This window comes from Pinus tabuliformis, chromosome X (genome assembly GCF_031772625.1).
Source record: "Pinus tabuliformis cultivar Carrire ecotype Pingquan chromosome X, CPIR1, whole genome shotgun sequence".
NCBI classification, from domain to species: Eukaryota; Viridiplantae; Streptophyta; class Pinopsida; order Pinales; family Pinaceae; genus Pinus; species Pinus tabuliformis.
Window position 1 is genome coordinate 815,115,033 of NC_142308.1, and position 25,378 is coordinate 815,140,410.

Genomic DNA, 25,378 nt, shown 5'->3' on the forward strand with positions numbered 1-25,378 from the left:
ATCACCTCCACCAAAGCTAATAAAAAGAAAGGGGCCTTAAAACCCTTAGAGTGCTCAAGAAAATAAGAGATATTCCAATCGAAATTGATGATTCAGACTGATTCCAACTCCTCTATTTATAGATTCCCTGAAGGGTTTCTCAAATGTGAGGAGTTACAATGCAACCCCAAATTTGGGTTTTTTCCCCAGCCAACCCAAAATTTACTCAATATTGCCCCAAACATTGGAAAAATTGGCTTTTCTCCCTTTATCAACACTATAGTCTATAGGGATGGATACGTTGTTTCATGGAAATTAATTCGTAAGAGACATTATATTCCCCCCTTCCCGACATTGCTTGTCCCCAAGCAATGGCAAATATGACCATTGTGAAATTTGCCCTTCTCCCACAAATGAGAATTCCTCTTCAACCTTAACAACATCCTTCTATAATTCCTGCAACCAACTGGCTAATGTGCTGTTGAGGGATGTCATCATGCCATGGTTGCTACTTTCCCTTACCAAATCATTCGTGAAAATGGTACAACTATGTGCTACTGATGATGTAAATTTTATTTCAAGCGATGTTTCTTTTCCCGGCATAGTATCAACATCCAATAGTTTCAACAATAAGTTGTAGGAAGTCGATCAAACATCCAATAGTTTCATAAATAAGTGGTAGGAAGTTGATCATTTTTCTGGTGCTAATAAACTCACAATAATTTTCACACGCTGTCTGTCTTGTTGCTGTCCCCACATTATTTGAAAGTGACATGATTTCCCTTTTTTGAAGTGTTGTTTCCTACACATGGTTGGTCATTTAATAACTTCACCCTTGTGTAAGTGAAAGACCAATCAATCTTTGAAGGGCCAACTAAAGTCTTCGAAGCCATTGAGTCAATAGATCTTCCTACAACCTTGATATTTTCTGACCAAGGAAAGAATGATTTAGTGGTCTGTATAATAATGAGATTTTTCCATATTCGAAAGCTTGGGTTGCGAAACACCTCCATCTTATAGGCCATATTTTCACTTTCCATAACTTATGTCATCTCCAAATATTTGGAAACACATTAGGCTGTACCAACATTGTAGGTATTGAGTGCAACAATGATTTCATAACAAAATTTGGTACATAGCTCAGAGGCATGACATCCTCTTGGAAAACCAACAACTTTTGCTACAAAACTCATTTCTATTGCCACACATCCTTTTTCACGTTCTTTAAGGTGCTCCATCCAACAAATTTGTCTTGTGCCTCTTCCTTTTATAGGATCTCCTGGATCTTCAAGAGAATCTACTTCTACCATCTACTTTTCCTTGTGATCCATGGTTTCACCAAAAGTCTGTTCCATATTTACTGTTTTTCCATCCCTGAACTGAGGGTTAGATGCTAATGCGACTTAAACTGTTTTGTTGTGCGATGTCCTTTTTGAATTTTGTAGCTATGGCCGGTCTTCATAATGTTTCATTTGTACTTGTAATGATAAAATATAAATTAAATTTGTAAAAGAAAAATTATTTTGAAGCATGTTTTTCATGCTTGCAAGAAAAATAAAATAGTTTTTTTATACAAAAGATTTTTTTTATAAGGCATGTCATGGATGTTCTGGATGCTTGGATCCTGGATGAGGTTTAAGTTGTTGCAATGAGCTATTTATAAGCGCCATGTCCTAACTACCTCTAATTATGTCATGGTATTTTGATGTTCTGGATGCTTGGATCCTGGATGAGGTTTAAGTTGTGCATACCTATGGATCTAGGATCAAGTTATCATGTGAGGTTTCAAACAATATAGATACCCAGATATCTGGATGACAATAACACATCCATTGGATTACCAAATAAGCTATAGAGTCACTAACCATGTCATCCATTAAACTGATGTGTCATCCTATGTGACTAGGCTATCATGGATATCGACATCATATTGTTAGCAAGTGTCAAGATTAAAATATTAGTGTGTCATAAGGGCCATAGTATGCACCATAAGACAAAATATGCATTGAATCGACAAAACATTATAAGCTAAATATTTTAATTTCATCTTAGCCAATGTGGTATATATTACCACTATTGTGAAACTCTAAGTTGACTAATAACTTGTTAACATGGTCATTCATTTTTTTTGTGAACCGTCAAGCTCACAATCGATTTAAATGAGATTGAATCGTAAAAGGATAATTTATGTGAATGAATATATTATTATATTTTTACTACTAACTACTAATTTATTTTTATCAACCTCTAATAAATATTAACTTTGTTCATTTCAATTTTTTGGTAAATCTTTAGTTCGAAAGAAATAATCCTCAAGACTAGCAGTATGAGAAAAGAATAAAAGAAGAGTACTCACTCTCATGGACTAATAAAATATAGGATAAAGTCAACATTCTAAATAAAATACAATAGAAAATATTTTAATAGATGTGAAGAAAGAACTAAGGCAGTGTTATTAATCGAAAAAAATAATTAAAAAATTTTGTCAATATTTTTTGCTAAATTGTTCAAACTATTATAGCAAAAGAGATTGAACATTTTGAACGAATAGATGAAGTAATAGATTAATATTGAGACCAGATATTTTAAAAGAAAAGGGATTGGAAACTTTGTAATCAATCATGTATATTTTGTCAATATAAATGTAATTTTTAAGGCATGTAAAAAATGGCCACATGTGTTGATTATGATAGGATTCAAAAGTTTTAACATTGCTCAAAGAGTTAATCTCTAACTTTTGTCATTTGTGACCCTAGACATGAAATGTTCTTTGTCTCCAAGCATCTCCTAAGGCTTTATGGTTCCATTCATAACATGATCATACAATAGATGGAAAAAGAAACCAGTGAATTCTTCATATCCTATGGATGATCCATATTATGGCACTTCTACTAAGATTGATTATTTCTATCAATTCCCATGAAAAACATAGAAATTGTCATCTCAAATGGACTTATCTATAAAAATCAACAATTGATAAAGGTGCTTCTATGTCCATATATATAAGCACACTAGTGTGGACATATCATGTAATGTCTCCATTGATTATCTTTTTGTGTAGGCAATCCTTTCCGCGGACAAAAATGATCCCTCTAGCCTATGGGAGGATCTAGCAACAAACGAAGACAAATATATGTAATCTTTCCTAGTTTATACCAGAAAACACAAAGGAGGATAGATGACCTACCTCACTATGATGCTAACATCTGTTGGTGTTGTCATTGATTATTTGGTTTTCAAGCTCAATCTCCTCTTCACCATTATGGATGAATACCTGCAAGGAAGATCACGTGGAGACAACAAACACATACATGGCAAAATTCATTCCAATATAAACCATGTAACAGATCAAGGAGTATTACACTAAATGAGCAATAATTGACACATTTGTGGAAAGCAACCACATAATGTATTATTAATAAATGGTAAAGGGAACATTACAACCACTTAAGCCTTGATGTTGGAAGACTCCTTTAGGTGAGTGTCCAAGTCCTAGTCTTAACCTTCAAGCACTCCTTTCTCCTTAGCAAAATGGGAAACAATTGGGCGTAGTTCATCACTAGGAAGGCAACCACTCATTAGCTAACCATTAGTGGATAATAGGGATCTCATATATAGGGAAGGAGAGGGAGTTGATGATAAATGAAAAGAGGGAGGAGTTCCACATCTCAAGGGAGAGATCCATGGGAGTAGGATCTAGGGCCAAGAATGGGAGGTCTCGTTCCAATCCTCATCTACATGAAACCACATTATTGTTCTCGAGCTTTCTAGTAAGGGAAGCTTCTCCTCCATTTTGGGAAAAACTGTCTGAAAATGACTAGCGCAGATTTCCCTGGTAAAAGTAGTGTTCGCTACACTAGTCACTAGTTATGCAAAATGTTTCCAACACAGATTTGCCTGATAAAAGTAGTGTTGGTCTTTCAAAACAAGGTTTTTGACAAGCTTTTCAAAATTCTTTTAGGACACGTTTTCTTCTTTTCTTCAGGGACGCTTCCGAACACGTTTCATGGTGAATACACTGACAACTTTCGCCATTTTGTGACATTTGTGGCATTAACGACACAAATTTCAACACTTCAGGATACGAGATGGGGAGTGTGACAAAATATTGTATAATAGATGCCCCATAATGCATGAAGTCAAAATGGGAAGTGATGGTTGAAGTGCTTTACAAGCAAAGGCAAGGACTTAGAGAACCACTGTCAGGAGACCTACAATCAAACATAATACAATATATCTGACATCTCTGATGTAAGTATGCATGACAATACATCTTTGAGTAGGCATCTTGGATCCACGACATGGACACAACCATTCGAATAAAAATGATCATGTTTACAATCATGAATACTTAATAAATCCACACAACTTGGATTTATCAAACGAAACCCAAGGTCTTCACTTATGACTCGATCCAACCAAAGTACGAATCCCACCATGTGAATAGATGTGTCAGAGTCGAACATGGTAGAAACCATCTGATTATTGGTGAATGATGTAAATTGTTAACATGCACGAGAGAAACCATCAATGATGATGATGGCTCTCAAAGTACAACAGCACAATCCATGAGGGTGAACAATGAAGCTGAAGTCGAACACTCACAGAATAATTTGATTGAAGGCTAGTGATATGAACCTATCGTCGAATGCGAAGACCTTGGCATTGAGGCATGCAAGCTCCAAGGTACTAAAAGGAGTTCCTAGATCATCTTCACGGATAATGAGTTGGGGTCGATAGGAAGTGATTCGTCGAAGGAGCGCCATAATGTTTCTCACACCATTGATACGAAACATAAGATTTTGCAGAGTTGGCAAGAGTGATTCAATATTGTTGCAGAAAAGTCAATTAGGGTATAAGTGGTTTGAATTTGCAGGTGGGACTTCTCTTTGAACATATTGGCGACACGACTATGGAATTTGGTAGTGTTTGACTCAAAATAGGATCAGAGGTCATGGTGACGATAAGATATAATCAAATGAGAGTAAAATGGATTTCCCAAACCCAGTAAGACAAGTGACAAAGTGAGGATGTCCCAAACCCGACACGAGATACAAATAAGTGCCATGTTCAAGTGCGACATACTACCTTTCATACAAAATACAAGATATACGTTTATTTCCATATTCTCCCCCAATATTTCTAACGAGTACCTCTTTATTTTTAATCTCAAGCTTGAAGAGGATACCATATGCTTGTCGTATGAGTTCATCCTTCGGATGAATCCATCATAATATTTTTAACGATCCCTAGGAAAGAGTAGCTCGGTCTCATCATGGTGACAAGTCCTTCGTTGTTTTAGTTTTACAAGTCCAACAGAGGGGTAACTTGACATATTTTTCATGTTTAGAGAGTTTGAAAAAGAGGCGAAAATAAAACTCCAGATGTCCCTTTTTGTAGATAGTCTGTTAAGTCTGAAAATGTAGAAAACAATACTCAAGAGAACCTCTTAGCCATGTTTGACTAAAGTAATCCTTTTTCGTAGCTAGTATATCTCAGTTCGAAAAAGGGTTAAACTTATATTGAGTAGACTTCTTTTCATTTACTTTAACGAGTTCGAAAAGACAAGTGCTCGACAATCTTTTCATATTTTTGGAGTCTGAAAAGAGCTGAAAAAGGACTCCACCTAGAGGAACGAGTGGTATAAAAGGATAACAACTGGTTTCGGTCATGATTGAACTACTCAAAACATGTAAAGGTCAAGAGGTTGGCTAATAAGACCACTCATCGCATATGTTCTTCACGCAAGGGTAAAACAATCAAATGAAAGTGTATGATCAACCAAAGAGATGGTAAGATGGAATGAAAAAACCAAGGCTCATCTAGCAAAAACAGGTTGATAAAAACAACAATAACGAGAGGTAAAGTGGGAATGGTTTCATTTTTACACAAGCTTGAAACACAGGAAACTATTCTTGAGGATACTTGAAGATGGTTTCATTTTTTTACAAGCATGAAACATGAAAAAAACCTATGCCTGGATTTGGTTTCATTTTTACACAAGCTTGAAACAGAGACAAACTATGCTTGATATTAGTTTCGTTTTTACACAAGCTTGAAACATGGTAAACTATGCTTGAGATTTGTTTTATTTTTAAACAAATAAAAAACTATGCTTGAGATAAGTTTGCATGCCCCCAACATAATGACCCAATTCGAGGTACATGCCCCCCCCAAGCTTCATTTCATTCACCTAAGTAGACTACTGGTTACTAACAAGTGGATGGAATGTAGGTTCATTTACGAGATCAAGTGAAAGACTTGTCTGGGAATTTACGAGATCTAATCAAAGACTCAAATTGGAAGGGGATTTGTTTCATTTTTTTAACGAGCTTGACACAGGAAAATAACCATGCTCATGACACGTCGTTTCATTTTTTAACGAGCTTGACACAAGTAAAGGAACTCTGCTCTGAGAACCTTGATTCATTTTTTAAGGACCTTGACACAAGTAAATGAACTCTGCTCTAAGAACCTTGATTCATTTTTTAAGGACATTGACACAAGTAAATGAACTCTGCTTTGAGAACCTTGATTCATTTTTTAAGGAGCTTGACATAAGAAAAGGAATTGTGCTCCAACACCTTATTTCATTTTTTAAGGATCTTGACATAAAACAATGAACTCTGCTCCGAGAACCTTTGATCAGGGACCATAAGAGGCCATGGCTTCCAAGAGGTTCTCATCAGATGGGAGAACAACGCTCTGGAAGGGATACATGTCAAGGGATCTAATGGAAAGGTCAAGCTCAAATGCCCCTAATACATGATGCACTATATCACTGACTAGATCATCAGTGGACGCGGGCATGGAACATGTTGCCACATAATTAACCTGTGGCGGGGGAGATGCCACTTGCATATAAGGACCATTTAGGGAAGATGGTTGATTGGAAGTCAAATTAGGACCAATGCATGAAAGCTGATCAATGTTCACAATTCTCCCTTCATGCGGGAAACAAGAGCTCCTGTGACATAAACATAGTCATTACAAAGGAGTAAATTAAAATCCAAAACCTTGGACAATCATCACATCGATATAGACGATCTTTCCTCCCAAAGTAATAGGAAACTTAGGAAGGATCCTTAATGGTTGACTGGTTCCTCTGTTAAAAGCCAACAAATTTTGGGTAACTAGCACAAGCTTCGGAGAACCTAAAGCTTGCCAAGTAGTTTAGGACATAATACTAAGAGACACACCTTCATCTATGATTGTGCCAGGTACATGTATATTCTAAGTCTGTATTGTGATTTGAAAGGGCACGTAAGAAGGAAGACGATATCCTGCCAGTCGACTCCAATCAAAGGAAGTGACCATACTACTTGGAGGGGGTGCCATGGGAATGGGAGAACTGCCACCTTACGTTATGGGAATGGGAGGATCACCCCCTTGTATCGTGGGAACAAGAGGATTTCCCCCCAATTCATTGGGATTTGAAGAAACAAGAAGAACTTGAGTGGTATGAGACTCACTCTCTACAGGAGAGGTACAATCAACTATAGTTGGAATCGAGTCAACCATTTTCTCAACCAATGGTTAGTCGGGAACAAACTCATGGGATTCACATTTAGAGAGAGTGGGATTGACTAGAATTGAATTTTGATCAATCACTTGGGCAACTAGTGGAGGATTAGGGGAAAGCTTTCGATAACCAGTCGGAAGACGAGGCTGAGAAGCTGTAAGGTTGTCCAACACTTTTGAGGCTTCATCCATATAAGAACAAATGTGAATAAGATGATTCCCTTCACATAACTTACAGGGTAATTTGACTTTACCCTTTTTCCCATGGACCTTACTATCACCAGTTGAGGGTTTGTCACTAGCATGTTCTTTAGAGGCTGATGACGAAGGATGATGTGAGCCTGTAGACCACACTTCTAATACCTTGGGAATACCAGGACAATCTCTAAGAAGGTGGTCACCTTTACAAAGCATTCAAGGGAGTTTAACTTTGTGGCGCTAATTGGAAGGCTTCTCCACTAACTGGGGTTACTAACTTCAAACATGAATATCTCTGAAACCGTGAAGAATTACGTGGCGTGCCATATATCAACGAAAACATCTCGAAGAGTAGAATCCATCTAGAGGATCCTTGACTCAGAATAGAGTAATTTGTCAAGTCAAAATTCCAATGCAAGATCTGAGTAGCCCCTGGTGTTGCTTGGGTTGACATCAATGACAATCACTGATCAACAATCTACCCTTTTGGCATTGATGACAACACAAGTACTCCCCCTGCGATCATGACACCTCTTCCTACTGCCTTCTCTCCCCCTTTGTCATCAATGTCAAAGGGTAGCTCTCCCTGACAAACTATTATCCTGCGGACCTGTACACACCACCACTCCCCCTTTCTACTTAGTTAGATAAGAGAAAGATTCTAATGAGAACGTGGGATAATCCCAAGATTTTGGCGAAAATACTCAAATGCTTCACGAGGTAATGGTTTGGTAAAGATGTCAACACTTTGTTCCTTTGTCCCATCATATTCAAGCGTGATATTCTTTTTGGCAACCTGCTATCTAACATAATGATATTTGATCGGAATGTGCTTTGTTTTAGAATGCATCACAGGATTTTTGGAGACACTGATGGCACTAGTGTTATCACAGAAGATGGGAATAGGCTCATCAAACTTAACTTGAAGATCTTACAAGGTTTGCTTCGTCCAAGGAACTTGATTACAATAAGATGATGTCGCGATGTATTCTACTTCCGCTGTGGATAACGAGATTGAAGACTACTTTTTACTTAACCATGAGACAAGGCAACCACCTAGGTAGAACGCTGCTCCACTAGTACTCTTACGATCATCAACACTTCCTGCCCAATCTGCATCTATATAAGCTTGGATGACCAAATCATTTCCTTTGGGATACCAGAGACCATATTCCGTTGTGCCCTTAAGATATCAAAGAATTCTTTTGATGACAATGATATGAGATTATTTTGGTGCTTCTTGGAATCATGCTACTTGTCCAACTGCTTGCATCACATCTGACTAGGAGGCTGTCACATATAGGAGACTACCAATCATGGATCTATACAACCTTTGGTCCACATCCTTTGATGAGTCTTCTAAGCTTAACTTGCAACTTGTTACCATGGGGGTAAGGATTGGATTGCAATCTTCCATCTGGAATTTCTTGAGCATTTCTTTGATGTACTTGGTTTGATGTATGAATATTCCTTTATCCTGCTGAGAAATTTGAAGCCCTAAAAAGTATGTCAGTTTGCCAAGCATAGACATTTTAAACTCACTTTGTGTTTTTGTGGCAAAGTCTTTACTTAATCTGTCACCACTGCTTCCAAAGATTATATCATCCACATATACTTCGATAATTGTTAGGTTATCTCGATCCACTTTCACATAAAGCTTTCCGTCAACACTTCCTTTCTTGAATCCATTTTGATGTAGATATCTATTAAGATGAGCATACCAAGCCCTAGGAGCTTGCTTGAGACCATATATAGCCTTCTTTAATCTGCATACGTAGTCTTCTTTGTCAGAAGCAGAAAACCTTCGGGTTGTCCAATGTAGACTTCTTCCTCCACTTCACCATTTAGAAAATCTGACTTAGCATCCATTTGGTAGACCTTGATTTTTCTCGAGCAAGCATAAGTGAGAAACATCCTGATAACTTCCATTCTGGCAATGGGAGCAAATGTTTCTTCAAAATCGATTCCTTCAACTTGTGCATATCCTTTGCAGACTAATCTTGCCTTGTTCTTGGTAACCTGTCCGTCCTCATTCAATTTGTTTCTGAAGACCCATTTAGTTCCAATAACATTTTTATCCTTTGGTCGTGGAACCAATTCCCAAGTGTCGTTCTTCTCAATTTGATCCAGTTCTTCATTCATAACTGCTACCCAGTGTTCATTTTAACTAGCTTCCTCAAAATTGCTAGGCTCAAAAGTCGCTAATAGAGCAAGATGGGCTTGCTATGATGAACAAAGTTGTCGACTTCTTCTGGTTCTAATTCCTTCATTTATGTTGCCGATGATTTGATTTGATGGATGATTCTTTTGATACCATTCTTTTAAAACTTTTGGAGAAGTTTCTTGTACATCCTGCTGATCATTTCTTATTTCCTTTTAGTTGACTGTTGTTTCCTTATTTGATTGGTCTTGTTCTAGAGATTCTTCTTCATCCTTCATAGATTCGACCTCAAGCCCCTTAGATTTTCTTGGAGAGATGATCTCATTGTTATCCTTTAGAACACCCCTTTCATCGAAAGTAACATTTATGCTTTCAACTATTTGTTTTCGCCTAAGATTGTAGCATTTATAAGCCTTTCTTTTGTGCGAATAACCAATGAAAATACCTTCGTCAACACAATCAAATTTGCGCAATTTTTGGTTTTCTCTTTTGATGTAACATTTACTTCCAAATATTTTGAAGTATTTGACGTTCGCCGGTCTTCCTTTCCATAGTTCGTAAGGAGCCATGTTACAATTGTTCCTGAGCAGGTCTTCGTTTAAGATGAATACGACAATATCAATTGCCTGAACCCAAAATTTATCGTCTAAGTTTGAGTCCTTTAACATTGTTCTAGCCATTTCCTGTACGGTTCTGTTCTTCCTTTCAACAACTCCATTATGTTGTGGTGTTCTCACTGTTGAGAATTGCCTTTTTATTCCATTTTCGTCACAGTATTCCTGAAATGCTTTGGATGTGAATTCTCCGCCATTGTCTGATCTCAGACATTTGATCTTCAAATCAATTTCATTTTCGACCAATTCCTTGTAGTTTTTGAAACACTCGAATTCAACCGACTTTTTCTTTAGGAAACCGACGACTATCATTCTGATTTAATCATCTATCATTAGCATAAAGTATAATTCGCCATCTAAACCTTTTGTTCTCATAGGACCACATAGATTAGTATGTATTAATTCCAATAGACATGACACAAAGTGTTCCTTTGTCTTGAATTCGACTTTTGTCTATTTGCTGTGTCGACAAGATTCACATGTCGTATTGGAAGGTTTCAAAATTTTTGGCGTTTCTCTAATTGATTCCTTTTTGCTGATTTTGACCAAATTGTCAAAATTTATATGTCCCATTCGTTTGTGCCATAACCAACTCTCATCTTCTTTTTCCAAGAAACACCCTTTAGGTGTCTCATCCAAAATGTATGTGTCATTTGGAGCTATGCTTGCTGTAGCCACAATTTTACCAAACTTGCCTTTCCTGATTTCACATTTCTTTGAGTTGAATAACATCGTGCTCTCTTGATCACACATCTGTCCAACACTGAGCAAATTGTGATTCATATTTTCAACCAACAACACATCCTTTGCTAATGCATCGTTGCTTCCAAGAGTGACAGTCCCTATTCTTATGATGTTTGAAACCCCCTCATTTCCAAAAGACAATGTTCCATCCTTCTTTTCTTTCAAGGATATGAATTTATTTTTATCTCCAGTCATATGCGTTGAGCAACCACTATCAACATACCACACTTTTTTGTTGCTTTGAGCCTTGAGAGAGAGAGAGCACACCTTTTAGGCTTCGTTTTCCATATTTGTTCATTTCGATTTTGCGTGAACTCCTTTGGATAGCTTCCAATTCTGCAATGTTTAGCCAGGTGTCCAAAATTGTTACATTTGTAACATTCGACATCATCTCTCAGATAAACAAATCTGTTGAATCTTGCTGAGTTATGGAATATCCATTTCTGAAAGATCTCCTGGAATAATTTTCATACACGTGATATTCTATAGCTCTATGTCAAAACCTTCCACATGAATAACATTGACCATAAAAGATAGGTTGATACATGGGAGGAAATCTTCTTCGAGGAACTATCTTCCAAGGTTCTCCCCGCGCGTCTTGATCTCTTGATCTAGCTGGGGGATCCACCCTTTTTGCATATCCATCTTCTTTAGTTGTCATAGAAGGACTTGACTCCTTTTGAGGTTTTTCTTTGTAACCAAGACCAGTGTTGTCATTGTATGATCGCTGGTTGTTGATGAGTTCGTCCAAAACATTTGAACTGTTGGCATAGTCTTGAAGAGTTTTTCCACTTTTTACTTCCTTTCGCAAAGAAATTATTTTAGCTTCTAATGCTTCTCTCTCCTTGTTGCTTTCCTTGACTTCTTTCTTGAGTGATTCTTCAATTCGTTTGTATTCTTCAACCTTGATTTTAAGATTGAGGACCTGTTCCCTTTGAGTCTTCAATTCATCTTCAAGAATGTTAACATGCTTCTTTTCGACCTTAAGCTCTTTGACAACTTTGATTACTTCGTTTTGAAATTCGACTTCAGTCATTTCTTCTTCTTTGTCTCCTTCTTCGTCAGGTGCCTCTTGTTTATTGTGCTTGGCCATAAATAATACTCTTCCGTTGAATTCTTCTTCGTTATCACTGTCTTCTTTGGATGAGGAACTATCTTCTTTGGAGAAGAAACTTTTCTTAAACCATTTCTTCTTGCCTTGCTTGTTGAACTTCTTAGGACTTTTCTTCCCTTTCGTAACACCCTCATTTTTGTGAGGACATTTGGCTGCAAAATTCCCAACCTCACCACAATCAAAACATATTAATGGAAGTTTACCTTTGAATTTTCCTGTACCTGTTCTCATTTTCCCTATGAAGTAGGAAAATTCTTTATCTGAGAATTCTTCTTCATCTTCTTCCTTTTCGTCATTCTCACAATTGCAAGTTTTTTCTTTCGGACTCTACTCGTCCTTACTATTCTTCTTGGATGCGGAAAATGTTGTTTCTAAGTGAGATGTGCCATCCTCTTCTTCAATCCCCATTTCATATACCGTAAGAATTCCATGCAATTTATCTATGCTGAGACTGGTAAGATTTGATCTATCTTCCAAGACAAATACCTTAGGGTTAAAACTTTCTCGCAAGGTTATGAGGATCTTTTGGAATACAATTTTTGTTTCAATAGGTTCTCCCAAACCTTCCAATGTATTTTTTGTTTCATCAACACCCTAAAAGTATGCAACAATATATTCATCTTCCCTGATTTGAGTTGCTCAAATTTTGCCTTGAAAATTTGAAGCTTTGCTTCTTTCACCTTTGAGTCACCTGCATATATATTTTCAAGCTTGACCCATACCTCTTTAGCAGTTTTGCAACTCAATACCTTAAGATAAACATATTCGATAAGCCCACTGATAATAAGTTCTTTAGCCTTTGCATCATATACCATATTTTTCTTACCTTGTTAATCCTGGGTCAGTGTGAAGCCTTTGTCAATGATTTCTCATACTTCGTATCCTTGCACCAACAAATGAACCTGCATTCTTCCACTCCAAAGTGCATAGTTATTTCCATTGAACAAAGGAACTCTATTCTTAGTATACTCCATGATCTCCTTCCAATTGTTAGACTGCAATTAAAGGAACCAAGCCCTGATACCAATTGTTGGAAATACTAGAGGGGTGAATCAATATTCCTTAGCAATTAGAACTTTTAAATCTTTTCAGAGCATTGGTTAATCTTTGATTATTATTAATGTTTATGTAGTAATAAAAGTAAATAAAAGAACACAATAGGCACAATAATTTTAGGTGGAAAACCCCCTCCGGGTAAAAAATCACGGAACGTCTTTCTAATAAATTCTTTAATCTTTTGCCCCAACTGAAATGCAAGCAACAACTTCTTAGAATTCTAGAGAAAGCCCTAGTATCTTCAACAATCAACTGAACGGATGCCCCAACACCCTAGCGAGCCACAACTCGTCCTAGAACCACCCTACCACCCTGAAGTGTTCATAGGTCCCAACCTGTAGGCGACTTCATAGACATGCCTAACACCTCCCTGCCACCCTATAATGACTAAAATAAGACAAGACCGTGGATTCACAAACCAGGGACAACAATCCATGATACAATAAGATGTACAATGCTTTTCGTGTACTTGACCAAATACTCAATCACTCCATGCCCTGCAACCCAACCATGACATCATCCCAACAGTGACTCCTATACCTCCCAACACTGCCTCTTAGACTCTAGGCAGAATGACTCTTTCATAAATGACTCTTTTACAATCTTTACGATGATGAGTCTTTTACAAATGAATCCTTTACAATATTTACAATGATGAGTCTTTTACAAATGACTCTTTTACAATCTTTACAATGATGACTCTTTTATAAATGACTCTTTTACAAATTTACAATGATGACTCTTGGCCTTAACAATACTTCAAGATTTGTGGATGGCTGTCATGTCTTCAAGGATGTCCCGCTTGCAATGCTACCTTTGATTTGATACTTTTGCTCTTGAATTCTTACTTGATGTTGTACTTGAATCTTCTTCTACCTGCATGCAAAATTTGCCCGGCGAAACCAATCCCAAAACAAAACAAAATACCCTTCAACTTACCTCTGCTTGCAAAACATATGTAAGTGCATAATAATGAATAAATACAAATTAAAATTACAATGCATACTTGAAGTGTGCTTGTCACTTTTGTTATTGACTTGTTGCAGGGATAAACAAAGACTCCCACTCTTGATATAGGCCTGGACTCTATGTAAGACTATATCGAAAATTGACCTAAAGATATATACAACAAAAACTGATGACAGAGCCTAGACTTTTGATGGACGGGGTTCTAAGTACAACAACGGAGACCATTCTGTCAACTATGACAAGTAACATGAACTTATAACATCATATAGATTTAGCAGACTTGGTGTAGCATCAAGAATATATATCATCAAATGTGTAGTCACAAGAATAGGACGTCCGAAATGTGGTATCAAAACTAACTATGACATATAGAGACATAGAGATATAACCGAGACCTTGTATATACTTACCTTGTCCTGCAAAAACATATGTCAGAGATGATACTAAAAATTAAAATGTAAACACTAATCAGACATACCTTATTATAGGAGACTTACCCTTGATTGTTGATGTGTGGTCCTCACTGTAGTGATCCTTGAATGCATGTTTTTTCTTGCCTTCTAGGAGCTCGATATTGAATCTGTTGTATCTATGTAATTTTGGATCTCCAGGGTCTGAAATTTCATCGTGTGGTAGCCCTCTGAGTCCTCTTTCCAACCCCACAGGTCTGATTAAGATTGGATTATTCAAAAATGAGTTATGCTCAATCTCCCACAATGACTTGATTATAGATGGGTTTAGTAGAGCGAACTTCTACAAATTGCCACGTGTCACTTTTGTGACCTTCGACCTTGAAAACGATACCCAACAAACTATAGTTTGTCCTTTTTCTGTCACTGTTTACGAAATTTGAATCCAATTCTTAGAGAGAAAGTTATGACAATTTTCCCAACGTCATATGTTTGACATGGAAATCAGGAGCCTGCAAAAACCCTAACTTCCTCAGATCATATATTTGAAGATATAGCAAACCAAGATCTGAAATTCAGCCACGAGGTTCATCAAGATTTCGGCTCAAATTGGTTTTAATTTCAGCTTCTGAAGCTTCGCAGAAAAAAAGGCTATAGAGAAAATTCCACGATGACCTGTTTGAAGCCACAAAATCCCTACTAGAAGAGGATACGAGGGTCACTATTTATATGAATGTCTTGAGTTGAGAGGGTCCTCAACAGGTGATGTTGGAGGGATTTTAGGAGGAAAAAAAACATTATTAATTATTTACTATTCATGACCACTACCAATTATGAGTGCCATGCCACAACCCCATAGGGTTTTAGCCCACTGACTGGGGTTACTAACTTCAAACACGAATATCTCTCAAACCGTGAAGAATTACATGGCATGCCATGTATCATTGGAAACATCTCGACGAGTAGAATCCATCTAGAAGATCCTTGACTCAAAATAGAGTAAGTTGTCAAGTCAAAATGCCCATGCAAGATCTGGGTAGCCCCTGGTGTTGCTTGGGTTGACATCAATGACAAACACTGATCAACAAAAATAACCAAACTGGCAAACCAATGGTAAATCCGTGAAGGGAAAATGTTTCCATATAAGGAGAACAAACATTTCCAAAAGAAGGAAAAGGACCATGATTCTCGTCAGAGAGGTTTCCTTGATTGGTGGACTGAGGAACTGTTGCCATTAGTCTCAACCTAACAATTACTAAGGAGTATTTCCACGGGAAGAATGTTGTTCCGCAGTCAATTAATCTTAGAACTTAACAAAAAATAACTAAAAAAGGAATAACTAGGCATAAAGATTTACCAAGCAACCATGAACTGCAATATACACCTTGGCGAACCAAGGACTTAACGTACAACAACCAATCTCCCCAAATGCTATGTTCGGTGTATCACAGTATACTAGGAGACATACTTGGGTACCTATGGATGGATAACAACCTATAGGGGACTCCCAAAATATACTCGATTGTATGTGGGAGTGTAGTCTGTAGTAGTGTTGTCTAATGCGTAACCGTTCGATGAGATTGTTCCTTTATACTTTTCATGCGTGGAGTGCCGTCCGATGTTCCCGAAGGTACGTGGAGAACGATCCTATACACTTACGTATGTGGAACGAGATTTCACCCCTAGAATGGAACGCTGGCAAACAATGACAACTCCTACGTTTAACGACGTTGGAACACGTCTCTAGCCTAAACATCTAGATGTTTTCGTTAATGTTCCAATTGCTCCTTAGGTTAATTGAGATAAATTTTAAAGTTGATCTTTAATTATGTTTCGGTTTCAAGGCTCAAAAATTTATGTCACTTGAACACACCTACAATGCAACTAGTATGAGAAAAAAAACTCTTTCCATTTCAATGAAGGCTATCTAGCATAGGGAAAAAGTTCAAACATTGATACAACAACCCAGTATTTAACAAACAAAGCTTCCTAACCAGATCTTTCACTTTCAATATTCCAATGCACCCACCAAAAGTAAAATGAATTTCAATTCACTAAAATGCACATACATGAATTTTTTTACTTTTTCTTTTCAATGAATGAGAATGCACTTTTCAGCTTTCAACACTAAGTAATGTAATCCATGCTCAATGATAATCCCCAAAACGACTTTTCAATGAAATATAATCTAATGCAATTTTGAAAAGTAAACTTTGAGATGAAAGCTAAGCAAATGCAAATTCCATTTCTTTCAAGGTTTTCAAAAGAACTATTAATGCTTTAACCAACAACAAATCAATATTACTTCCACACATACAAGCAGTCAGTTGACCCAAAGAACTAAAGACTCAACAATTCACTTTCACTACTTCAAACAATGGGATGGACTTTTGCAAACCACAAAGAATCTAACAAGAAGAAGTCAAAATTCTATGCACACAGAGCAGGAGAAAAACTTTAGAGATCAAGACATTCTAGATCTTCTGTCAAAAACCCTAAAAAAATCTCATTTTTTGGACAATGTGATTGTAATGGTCACATCAGTGTTGACAAGGTCTTCAACGCTACTGTAAGAAACAAAATCCATGATGGCAACACTCTGTTTTGTATAAAAAAATGCTCTAGGCGAGAAAAGCTTAGGAAAAAATAAACAAAGTTGAAGAAAGAACTAGATTTAACACTCTAAACCACACAACACTCAGAATGTGGATCCACAATCAATCAAAGTTATGGATCACTAAGAGGTTGGCCAAACCTATCAAAAGAGACCAAGGACAAAGGAGGCTTGAAGGGTTATGTACTCCCCAACAGTGTCGCCATTTTGTTGTGTAGGAAATTCTTTTTGCGGACATAAACGATCCCTCTAGTCTTATGGGAGTATCTAACAACAAACAAAGACAAATATATGTAAACTTTCCTAGTTTATACTAACATCCATTGCTATTGTCCTTGAATTTTCGTTTCCAAGCTCAATCTCCTCTTCACCATTATGGATGAATACCTGCAAGGAAGATTACGTGGAGACAACAAACACATACATAGCAAAATTCATTCCAATATAAACCATGTAACAAATCAAGGAGTATTACACTAAGTGAACAATAATTGACACATTTATGGAAAGAAACCACATAATGTATTATTAATAGATGGTAAAGGGAGCATTACACCCACTTAAGCCTTGATGTTGGATGCCTCCTTTAGGTGAGTTTCCAAGTCCCAGCCTTAACCTTCAAGCACTCCTTTATCCTTAGCAAAACGGGCAACAATTAGGCATAGTTCAGCACTAGGAAGGAAACCAATCATTAGCCAACAATTAGTGGATGGTAGGGATCTCATTTATAGGGAAGGACATAGAGTTGGGGATCCATGAAAAGAGGGAGGAGTTCCACATCTCAAGGGAGCGATCCATGGGAGTAGGATCTAGGGCCAAGAATGGGAGGTCTCGTTCCAATTCTCATCTACCTGAAACCACATCGTCGTTCTCAAGCTTTCTAGTAAGGGAAACTTTTCCTCCATTTTGGGAAAAACTGTTTGAAAGGAACAACACAGATTTTCCTGGTAAAAGTATTGCTGGCAGCACTAGTCACTAGTTATGCAAAAGGTTACCAACACATATTTGCCTGATAAAAGTAGTGATGGTCTTGCAAAACAAGGTTTTTGACAAGCTCTTCAGAATGATTTCAAGGCAAGTTTTCTTCTTTTCTTCAGGGATGCTTCTGAACATGTTTCATGGTGAATACACTGACAACTTTTGTTTGCGACATTTTTGGTATTAATGACACAAAGTTCAACAATTCAAGATACGAGACGGGGAGTGTGACAAAACACTGTATAACATTATCTAGTATGGTGTTACGTCAAATATAACATCTAAGTTAGCTCAAACTGCAAAAGTATGAGTAATCAAACAAAAAATTGCATATTGCGAATTTTCTCAATAAGAATCATAACAAAATGTCAAGGTAGCATAAGCATATGCCAATGTTGGCCACACATCACATAATTACAAGTCATATATGTCTAGGTACTCGCACATGTCATGCCCTTTTCATAAGGTCGTGGGGTATCACGTACACCCACCCTTTGAAGAATATTTTTCCTAAAATTATTATGAACAAAAGTAAAAATTCATACATTGTACTTATTCCCCCCTGATTAAGAATCTCATATTTACAATGGTTTACAAAGCATGCAACATATTGAAATTAATGAAATAAAACCATAAGGTGCTTAAGAGGGTAATTTTTCACAGCACTTAAGATATTCCATTACCTCAAAGCATTCTAATAATTTTAGCTGCCACTCTAACATCCAATCAATAATTTCTTTTAATATCTAAGAACTATTAATTAATCATCAATTAAATAGAAAAATATTAATATCACACCCATTTAATATAATTCATTAAGAATCAAGTGATATCTATCCGATCCATGTAGAAAGGAGAGGAGATTTGATCCAGTGAAGTAGTACGAAAGGAAGCAAGTTTCTGTAGAGGCTAGCGAAGGAGGAAAGTGTTGAAATGTTACCAGTATCGGTGTTCATAATTGTACTTAAGTCATGACTTGATGATGTACTTGTCAAAAGCAAATGTAATTATTGATGTACTTGTAGCAAGAAAAACAATAAATGTAAATTGTTTTGTCTAGAATAAGATTAGCCCTTAATCACTATATCAGGGCGTAAACCTACTATAGCAAGAGCGAGGAAAATAGTAGCTTATTTTTGAAGGACGAAAGGATTGGCTAGTAGCCCAAAGAAGGCTGCAATTATTAACAATGGAGTGAAGGTCAAAATGGGAACCACAAGGTTTGCAATATCCATCTATTCCTTTGAATTTCTGAAGCAACTCTCGCATCTCTGGTATGTACTTTATAGTCTTTGTTAATCATCGTTTTTATTAAAAAATTTGTGGGAGGATTGTTCTAATTTTGTAAGGCATTCAAGACCTATTTATTAGCATCTACAATAACTCTAGAAAGGAGCAAATTCCTTTGTCTATGATCCGAAATTTTGTGCATAAGTGTTACTTGAAAACCCTAGACAGAGTATCGATATACTTGAAGAATTTATTTAGTTAGAATACTTGTCCCTAGTGTGACTAGCATTATAATGAGGCTAGTGCCACACTACCAAATATTGTTTGTGGACCTTGTGTCATTTTTTGAGAACTAGTTCATGCCCTATATAACCTAACAATATAGTTTAGGGTTAAAGGCCTTAGTTTATATCCATGAATGATTCCATGGGTTGAAATCCCACACTTGGTGCACCTAACCTTATAATTCATCTTATGTGCCACTTGAGGGACACGTATTTCTTATGGAGGTCCTATGTTATGTTTGAGAATCTAAAATTTCCCATGAAAACTAAATGCATTGTATAGGGCCTATGATCCTAGGTTTCATCCCTTAACCATAAATTGGATAAGGATACCTATCCCCAATATTTCGAGCTTCATAGTCATGTGAATATTCCACTTATGGGATAAATACTCTTTATAGAGCTCTTTGTATTGACCAAGGACCTTATGCATGGACCATAATAGTAGTGCATAATGCTAATGGTGATGATAATTCAATTGGACAATGCATTTGATGAGAAAATGCATCCTTAGTGTGTCATACATTAGAATCAATCCAGATCAAACTCATGAGGCAAATATTCCTTCTAGATACCTTATGTTATTTTTTAAGGCCCAATATGTGGATTAAAAAACTTAAAAGTCGTGTTTAAGGCCTAAACTAGTAGTTTTTACCCCTTGATGATTCCTTGGCCCACAAGACTTGTCATTGGTGCATTATGGGTGCACCAAACCTTATAATTAGTCTTGTATGTCACTTGTGAAACAAATATTCCTTCCATAAGTTCTATGTCAACATTAAGGTCCCATGATTTTTCCATGAGCCCTTGAAGAGTTGGTATCTACAAGTACGTATGTCCATAGATAATTTTGAAATATACAAGGGAAAGAATTGGATCCTAAATGCAATACAATAGATCTAGTTCTTCTTAAAGAGGAATTTTAGGTAGTTCTTAAAGATTTATTTGTTATAAGAATATCTTTAAGAGGAACTCCACCTCTTGAAGTTCAAAGAATTAGATGGGGACTATATAGTCTAAGACCCAAAATGACACCAATTGAGACCTATTGAAATTTTGCATGAAGTGAAAATGTTGGCAATGAAGGCCTTGGTGTGAGCATAGGAAGAAGGATTTGTGAGAGCCAAAGAAAATAGTTACTACAAGTGCTAAAAGTTAAAATAAAATTTAAAAAAGGGTGAAACCATGGCCACCAAGGTGTTGCACTATCGAGATGGCTACTTTTGGGAGAAAAAATGTACAGTTTGATGAGCACATGCAAATGGAGTTGGCAAAGTGATCTTGCATTGGATATGAAATCACATTTACTTGTAAGGGTTTTAGATTCGTGTTGAAGGAAACATGCACATTTTTGTTACTCCTTACATTTTAAACTTATACTTTCCTCAAAGTCAATGTCTTATTATCATGAGGAAAATATGTTGGCTGTGATATCTAAATAACTTCATTGAATAAGTGCTCCATGGTTAATTTTCACCTTAGAAATCCTCATGATGAGTTTTGATAAAATGATAAAAGCATTCATGTTAAATTTTGATAATGAATATCACTTCTAGTTATGTATCCTACATAAATCCATTATAATTTGTGCATGACAAGAGATAGTCTTTATGTAAAGGATTTTATTACTAGAGGCAAAGTATGTTGTCACAACGAGATTAGATAGCTTTAGAGCAGCTAGGTGGGGCAGAAAACAATTTCATTCTTAAACCAATGAGCGGGAGTAAGGGTCGGCCTTTGGGAAAGTGAGCACAATAACAAAAGTGCATGATTTCATAACGAGAGCAATGAGTGTGTCTTCTAGCCCTGGTTGTCGGGATTTTATGATTACTATAATAAAAAATAATAACTGAAATTCAAATTAAAAAAATGGAAGAAAATTACTTAAACTTACCATTTTGGGTTTGTTAATCACTCCATAGTGCAGGTGGTGTCAACTTATCCTTGGATGGATTTGCAAGTGGAGTTGTGTAGCCTCCCACAAAAGACAACAACAAAATCGAATATAAAGAAAACCCTCAAATTAAGCTCCAAGCTTGATGCAAAATGTTCACCCAAATTAGATTACCTCAACGTGGTTTGAAATAATATCCAAGCTAGATGAAATTTGCAATGATGACTTGCAACAGAGCGAGATCCTGTTCGAATTCAAACCTTCGAGAGCAAGATGTGTGATGTAGGAGGGTTTGAGAGCTAGAGGCATGACATAGGAGGGTTCGAGGACCAGAGAGTGAGATATAGATTCCGATCTTCAAGTGGCGTAGGTGCGACATAGAAGGGTTCGAGAGGCGGAGCTGGCACGACATAGGAGGGTTCAATAGCCGGAGGCATGGTGTAGGAGGGAATGAAATATAGTTTCTTCACATCCGGAGCTGGCGCGATGTAGGAGGGTTCGAGAGCTGGAGCTGGCGCGACGTAGGAGGGTTCGAGAGCTAGAGGCACGACATAGGAGGGTTTGGGAGCCAGCGCTGGCATGATGTAGGAGGGTTCGAGAGCCAGAGGCACGACGTAGGAGGGTTCAACTAATAGAGTAGGAGCTGGCGCGAAATAGGAGGGTTTGAGAGCTGGCGTTGGCGTGGAGTAGGAGGGTTCGAGAGCTGGAGCTAGCACGAAGTAGGACGGTTTGAGATCCAAAGGCGCGGTGTAGGAGGGTTCAACTAATAGAGTATGAGTTGGCGCAACGTAGGAGGGTTCGAGAGCTAGAGGGAATGAAATATAGTTTCAATAATATGTTTTGTTTTTAAATTGTATTTAGTTTTTTTTTAATTTATTATAATTTTAATAATAATTAAAATTTAATAATAATAATAATTAAATTTTAATAATAATAATCACATTTTAATAATAATAATAATAATAATTTATATTTATTTATTGTTAATTTTTATATTTAATTTAGCTAAGATGTAGTGTAATGAAGGGACAAACTGGCTGAGAAAGTTTGGTTTTGCCGGCACAATGAGACTACTAACTAATGAGACTACTACAATTATGGAATAGGTCCAATTTCTTGCCAATATAAGTTTTTAATCCAATGGTGAATCTACAACCTCTACTTCTACATTGATAGATTTTCCTCCTAACTCGAAGGGAAACGGTTATATGGCTCCCTTTGGTTGAAATGAATGGCTATCAAATGCCTACAACATGGTGCATGAGGAAACCAAAGAGGGAGAACACAAAGCTTTCCAATAATATGAAGACATGATACAAATTGAGGCTCCTTCATCATCCACACAACAATAAATGTTTATTCTATGCAACTTAACTTGAATTTGAAAAGACACTTGATGAGGAATTCTAGGTCTTTCTTGGTCCAAGTCAAATGAAATGTGTCAGATATGTCGACATTACTAATTGCATTAAACAATTCTTTCCTTTGTAAAAGGAAATATTGGAGGACTTCTTAAAAATAGATGTTAGACACATGGAATAGGGTCAACACGTGGCTTCTCTATGTGGGGAGGGAATTGGTTTGTGAAGTCAATGGATTATTTGTAATATGAATATTTCCTAATGCATCATAATTGCAAGATTGAGTTTGTGAATTAATGTCCTCGTCACATAAATAAATAAATGCACTTGAGGTAGAACTCCCATTTTGAGATATTTCCACATTTACCCCTTGCGGGGGTGGAGGAATAACCACCACAAGTTGTTTCTACAATGGAGGAAACAAATTTGTTAGAATAGTAGTTTCATGCGATGTGGAACCTCATTGAAATAAGTACTTGTGTATGTCATCAATGAGTGGAAAATGGTGGGTGAGATGATCCCCTTCATGTATTTTACTAGTAAAATGGATCATCTTCTTATGACCAATATCTATAGTAGCAATAGTCATGTTTTCTATAGTTTAGTGGAACTTCTGACCCACTCATACTTCTGGCTAGTTGTCAAAACCACTAAATGATGCACATGATGTTCCACTCTAGTAATTAGTGCATAAATTTATGCAAACCATAGAGCCATTTCCAGGGAACTAGTATTTACTTATAAAAATGTGGCAACTTATGCATTATTGATCAGAAGTATGGGAAATGTTTCATGCTACTTTCCAATTCTAGGGAAGGATACATCATATGTCAACTTACTTTGGCACATTCATAGTTCCCACAAATGGAGCACTCATAGTGTCTAATCATAGGTTCCACAATAGGGGACTCCATAGAAGTATATGTTGCAAAGGTGAACCCCACAAAAGATAATCTTGCATAGGAAAAAATACAAAGGGATCTCGCTGGTTAAAAAAATACAAAAGCTTTAGGCAGTCCGTACAATGAGCCTTTTGAATTTGGGCAACCTAGTATCACTTTTATGATTGGTTATTTTATGAATTTCTTCTTCACATACATTACTATTGAGATTGGTTTGAAACTCCTTTAGAGTTTGGTCTTGTTGACCTTGAGCCATATAGTGTGAGGTGCTATGTATGAGGCCAAACCTATATCATATATTGGAGGGGATACTGTCCCAACCTCAGGCATGGTTTTAATATGTGGGGTTCCACTTCCACATGAGCACTAGTATTAGGTAGTTGTGCAGGAACGGATTCGAAGTCTCCAAATTCATCACCGAAGCACTTCTCTGGACACGATATGGAACACACCTGAAAACCAATAACCCATTTACAAAACCCCAAAATAAAAACTAAGAATTTTGCAGGGTAGGATACGGGTTACTCATTGGGGCCTTCAATGTTGAATTCTCCTCTCATCCTTTGATCTCCTTCCCCATTTCTCCTTCATGGTTTTCTCAGCAGGGAGGTCGACTTCACCTTTAGAGTTTTCTTGGTGGGGTCGAACTTTAGGGTCGGCGGGGATGAATGAGATTGATCATGATCGACTCTTTCAGGAACTTTGATCTCGATTTAATCTTATATCAACTCTATTAAACTGAGGAGGGGGGGGGGGGTCGACTCCTTATATAATTTTCATTCAATTATTGATGGGTGGGTCAATTATATAAGTAGGGGGGGGTTAATAATGTATTATGATTTTAAATCATTATAATATTTGTATTACATTATATTAATATATTATATTATATTGTATGAATATTATATTACATTGTTTGTATTACATTATATTAATATATTATATTACATTATATATTATATCTCCATGAAATGTTGTTTGTGATATGTACTTCTATCTATGTATGTAAAGTGTAAAGGACATATCATGGTATTTCTTGGACATGCATGCATACTTCTTTATCATGCTTACTTGATGCCTTGGTAGTTTTTCTGGTTTAGTATAACAACCTCTATAAGGGATTATTTAACACTTGGAAGAGTGGGCCATGCGTTGTATAGGTCCTCTATGAGTTCCCCATATTATTGGTTGTATACTAATTTGGGAGGTGAAGTTTTACATTAAGAGGAGTTCATTAAGAAGTTGACTAAACCATCTATGCCTCAACAAATGAAGATTAAGACATGTGGTCATGGGAGAAAAGACAAAGGGTGGATTCAATGGCCCCCTTTTTTGATATGTATATTTAA